Here is a 5976-nt window from a genome sequence, read left to right on the forward strand (position 1 = left end):
AATGGAGTTTTCATCTAAATACGCTCCGCGACCACACTATCATTTTTAATCGTTTCTCAAAAAATTTTCATCTACACTGTAAAGTCTGAAAACGCTTACATTCCCATACAACGCATGAGCAAATCCAAGACGCTTTCGTCGTTTCCACTACTCGTTTATTTACTCTTTGAAATTTTGTTTTGAGTTTTTTAACAGTATGTACAAACTGACATTAATATTTAACAAGGCTGTCAAAACAGAAAGCATACAAAACAGCTGCTGTACAATGTCATTTACTATCTTGGCTGAATTGGTCATATGACTGCATCACATGGCTAAATGCGTCATCGTATTAAAAAGCCTCCGTTTTCACAGTCCACACTATGACACAAAGATTTTCAAATGTATCTGCTTTGGAGAGCGTTTTCAAAACGATATGTTTTCAGTGACTTAAAACGCTGTCTCAGTGTGGATGAAAGGCTGAAACGGAGAAAAAAATATACGTTTTCGAATGGAAACGTATTAGTGTGGACATGGCCTCAGAAGCAAAAATATGCCTTTAAACTGTAAAGAAATAAAGATTTTACATTTATCGTGATATTTATCGATATCGACTGATATGGAAAATTATATATAATGATAATTTTTTTGGGCCATACCGCCCAGCCCTACTTTATACATGCTCATCCGGACATGATCTTCCAGCAGGACAATGCCACCAGCCACACTGCTCGTTCTGTGCGACTTTCTGAATAGCTGATCGTTATCACTGCACCAGCTGCAGCTTATCACTCTCCTCTACATATACTCATCCGTTTCTCATCTCCATTGTCAGATCGTTGTTGATGTCTTCTGTGCTGTGTGTCTCCTCTGTCCTGTTTCGGCGTTCCAGTCTCGTGCTTCTTGTTCCTGCTCAGTGTTCCTGTGGATTACATTCTATCTGGATTTCGACTGCACCTGATCACAACAACTCGCCATTCTCATCTGTTCCGTGTTGACCATCTCAGTCCCTGCGACACCAAACGTCATCTGTGTCTGTTCATTCTATTTTCTGTGTAAGAATAAATGAGTTTACTTGCATTTGCTTACTGTATTCTGTCGTGACAGAATCAGCTGTTTCATTGAATCAATGTTAATGCATCAACTAAAATATAATTGAATCAATGTTGAGATTTAACATAGATTTTTCATCAGGTTTGCACCCTGAAATAATGTTATTTCAATGATGTAAAATAGATCAAGATGGGCTTTAATTCAATAATTCGCTTTATCGAGGGAACTCGCACTGCGTCATCGTAGATGACACTTCGGGAATGCCCTTGGTGTGACGCTACTGAAGCTTATTTGAAAAAGCCCAATCCTGACTGGTGTTGCGTCATGACGTGGCGAGTGACGGCATACCCGGAGGTATAAAGGGACGCCGGCACAAGCAGATATAGCTTTCTGCTCTTCAGCAGTTGCGCTCTGTGTTCTTGTCTGTCTATTTGGTGTTGTTTGTCCCGTAGGGCTTTCAATATAATTAGAACTGTGGTTATAAAAAGAACTGTGCCTCCCTGTCCACAATTCGTCTCGGGCACGGACACACACCAGCTCTGTGTGCAATGCTGATGCAGCGCGGCGCCGCAGATCGTGGGGCTCGCAACTGGATCTGTCAGCAGGATTAGGGACTGTTGAAGCATCTTCCTCTTCCTCTGACAATTCAGAGATCCTGCCACCACGTGTGGAAGCCCGCAAAGCAGCTTCTTCCCACGAGGTGGAGGATCCGGTGCTCAGGTTGTCTGATTCCGAGGAATCGATGACCATGAGCACCGAAGCAGGCGCGGTGGGGCAGTCGCTACCCCACTCGCAGGCAATGGAGGAGCTGGTGGAGGTTTTGACTCGCGCTGTGGCCAAGCTGAATTTAGATTGGCCACAAGAAAAAGTGGACATCCAGCCGCCTAATAAGGGATGAACGCTTTTTCAAGCGTCGAATTCAGTCTCCCCGCCGGGGTCTGCCTTTTTTCCCCGGAAAAGCCTTTCTCAGCACACTTGACTATGCCCCCTGTACTAGATTTTGCTAATGTGCTGGGGGCGGCTGAGAAGGGCTATGTAGCGTTGCCGCGGGTTGAAGAGGCGCTTGCGGGCCACCTCTCACCCGAGACCGCTGCTTCATTAAAGGCCCCCGCATTGCCCTCGAAACCATGCCGAGAGACATCGAAGCTGGTGGGTAGGGCATATGATGCGGCTGGTCGCGCTAGTGGGTGCCTGCACACTCTTGAGGTTCTGCAGGCCTACCAAGCGGACTTGCTGAAGGAGCTCAATGAAGGCGAGGGTCCCTCTCCGGAGGCAACAGATTGGCAACAGATCTGTCTCTCCGCGTCACAAAGGAGGCGGCCCATGCTATCGGTCGCTCCATGGCTGGTTTGGTGTGCGCGGAGAGGCATCTCTGGCTCAACCTGTCGGGGATCAGGGAGAGAGACAGACACTTTCTCCTTGATTCCCCGGTTTTGCCTTCTGGCCTCTTCGGCGGCGCTGTGAGCACCGTCGTCGAGAGGTTTCAGGAGGTGAAGAAACAGGTGGCCGCCCTCAGCCAGTTTCTCCCTCCCTGCTGGGGCTCCTCCAGCAAGGCTGCCTCGAGTGGGCAGTCTCAGCCAGCACCAAGCTCCTCGCACCGAAAGGTGCAAAAGCAGAGTGTTGCTTCTCGCGCCTCTCCTGAGGGAGCCTGGCAAAAGAAGCGACGCTCTCGCGGGAAGTCTTCCAAGCCGAAAGCCAACCTGAGGGAGGTTATTCAGGCGAAGAAGGCTTCCAAGCAATCGTAGCTGCGGCGGGATCGCTGAGAGCTGTCCCCCACGGGGCGGAGCGACTGAGGTCGTTTTTCCCCCCAGAGCTCTCGGGGAATCGATGTTGTGCTCCCACAGTCAAAAGGGCTCCGGGCCACATCGTTCCCTTGCATTCGCACGCTGCTTCAGCCACCTCTGATAAGACCTGCGGCAAAGCAGCGAATGCGTTCGCACACCGAAAATCTACCTCGACTATTCCCTTCCGGGTATCCGCTTCAGGGGGTCAGAGGGGAGGTTCGGTTAACAGAATATCTAGGCGCATGGTCATGCCTTCCGAATATTTCTGTATGGGCCCTGCATAGAACGGGGCTACAGACTACAGTTCAGCGTCCCTCCCCCAAAATTGGGGGGGGGGGGGGGGGGAATGGGGGGGTGGTGGTCTGGGGCAAGAAGTACACTCTCTGCTGGTTAAAGGGGCGATAGAACGGGTCCCCCCCGCCGGAGAGAGAGTTTGGGTTCTACAGCCGGTACTTCATAGATCCCAAGAAGGATGGGGGGTTGCGTCCGATATTAGATCTCAGACATCTGAACCGGTCTCTGAGTAGATTCAGGTTCAAGATACTAACTATTCCAGCCATCGTGAGTCAGATCCAGTTCGAGGACGGGTTAGTCATGATAGATCTAAAGGACGCATACTTCCAAATCTCCATCCTTCCCAGTCACAGGAAGTTCCTGAGGTGCCTTCGTTCCCTCATCGTATGGAAGAAACCTTGGTTTCTGTCCCTAGGGCTGGTATTGGGAGCACCATGTTGCCGTTTCACCAGATGCATCCCTTACTGGCTGGGGCGCGGTCATGGAAGGCCGCGGGGCGAGAGGTCCGTGGGCGGCTCAGCATTCATCCTGGCATATCAATTGCCTGGAAATGCTGGCGGTCCTGAAAGCTCTGAGGAGTTTTCTTCCGGAACCTCTGTGGCCACCATGTCCTGATACGATCCGACAACACTGCTGTGGTATCGTTTGTAAATCATCAGGGGGGGTCTGAGATCACGCCCTCTGTGCAGACTGGCGCATCAGGTCCTCCTGTGGTCCCAATGGAAACTGTCGTCACTCAGGGCAGTTTACATCCCTGGGGACCAGAATCAGGGAGCATACATCCTGTCAAGGCAGGGGCTGAGGCCCGGGGATTGGCGTCTTCATCCAGAGGTGGTGGAGGCCATATGCAAGAGGTTTGGCCAGGTGGAAGTGGATCTGTTTGCGTCTTGAGAGACGTCCCACTGTCCACTGGTCCACTGTGGTTCTTCCTCAGCGTACCTCGGCCACGTCTGTGACATGGCATCCAGGCCCAACGGGGCCGGATGCCATGTCACAGATGTGGCCGAGGCTGCGTCTGTACGCATTTCCCGAGTTCTGGAGCGGGTCGGCCGGGAAGGCATCCGCCTGCTCTTGGTAGCACCCCGGTGGCCATCCAGAGTATGGTTCTCCGACATCATAGACCTGCTAGACGACCTTCCATGGCGGATTTCTCTGAGGAGGGATCTGCTGACTCAGGCAGGGGACACGATATACCAACCCCGGCCGGAGTTATGGAACTTATGGGTCTGGCCCTTGAGGGGGCACAGCTCATAGAGGAGTGTCTGTCAGTGGGCATCGTTGAGACCCTACCCAGCTCTAGGGCTCCTTCCACCAGGAGGCTGTACAACCTGAAGTGGAGTGTGTTTTCCACTTGGTGTAGAGACCGTGAGATAAACCCAGTTAACTGCGCAGTGGCTTCAGTGCTGGAGTTTCTCCAAGATCGGTTCTCTGCCGGGCTTACTCCGTCCACACTTAAGGTGTATGTGGCAGCGATTGGGGCTTTCCACGCACCATTAGGTGAGGGACCTCTGGGGAGGCACCATTTGGTTGTACGGTTCCTCCGAGGAGCGCAGAGGATGAGGCCTGTGGCTCATTCCAGGATCCAAACTTGGGATCTGGCAGTAGTGCTTGAAGGGTTGGCTGAGGCCCCTTTAGAGCCGCTGGAGCTGGCCGAGGCCAATAACCTCACGCTTAAGGTGGCCTTTCTCCTTTCCATCACTTCTCTGAAGAGAGTGGGGGACCTCCATGCATTGGCAGTCACGCCAAATTGCTTGGAGTTTGCCACGGGCGGAGTGAAGGCCAACTTGCTTCCGACCTCGGGTTAAGTACCCAAAGTGCCATTTAACACGGTACGGTCGGTGGTTCTCCAGGCATTCCATCCCCCGCCTCATGTGACGGCAGATGAGGGCAGGCTTCAGCTCCTCTGCTCGGTCCGGGCATTGAGGATCTATTTGGAGAGGTCTGCCCAGTGGAGGAAGTCAGCCCAGTTGTTAGTATGCTTTGGTCCACCTAAGAAAGGGCTGCCTGCAGCAAAACAGACATCAGTAACTGGATTGTCCAGGCAAAAGCCACGGCTTATCAGGTGCGCAACTTGCCTTCACCGATAGCCGCGAGGGCTCATTCTACCAGAGGCATGGCCTCTTCGGTAGTCCTCCTTTTGGGAGCCTCTTTGCAGGAAGTCTGCGAAGCGGCCGGGTGGGCCACTCCGCATACTTTCATTAGACATTACAGTCTGCACCTCCCGGCGACGCCAGGTGCCAGGGTGCTCGCCTCCTGAGTGTGCACTGAATTGGTCCACACCAGGGGGCTTGAGATAGGACAGGACTAGTGGGTATTCGTTCCCCGAAGTGTCATCTATGATGACGCAGTGCGAGTTCCCTCAATTAAGGGAACGTCTCGGGTTATGCATATAACCCATGTTCCCTGAGAGGGAACGAGACACTGCGTCTCATAGCCCCGGCTATCGTCAGAGCACCCGCTTCATCGCAGAAAGCTATATCTGCTTGTGCCGGCGTCCCTTTATACCTCTGAGTATGCCGTCACTCGCTACGTCATGACGCAACACGGACGTTTTTCAACTAAAATGAAATCACTTATTTAACTCTGAATCAACATTGAATCAATGAATTTAATGCATCAATCAAAATATTATTGAATCAGTATTGAAATTTAATATTGATTTTTCAAGTTCAAGTTTATTTATATAGCACATTTCCCACAGCCCCCAGGCTGACCAAAGTGCTTTACAGAAGAGCAAGAATAGCACACATACATAGAAATAAAACAATAACAGAGTAAAAGATGAATAAAAAGCATAACTTTTAAAAGTTAACATATCAGGGTAATCAGTACACTAAAGAAAATAGAAAAGTTTTTAACAGGGACT

This window comes from Pseudorasbora parva, chromosome 4 (genome assembly GCF_024679245.1).
Source record: "Pseudorasbora parva isolate DD20220531a chromosome 4, ASM2467924v1, whole genome shotgun sequence".
Lineage (NCBI taxonomy): Eukaryota > Metazoa > Chordata > Actinopteri > Cypriniformes > Gobionidae > Pseudorasbora > Pseudorasbora parva.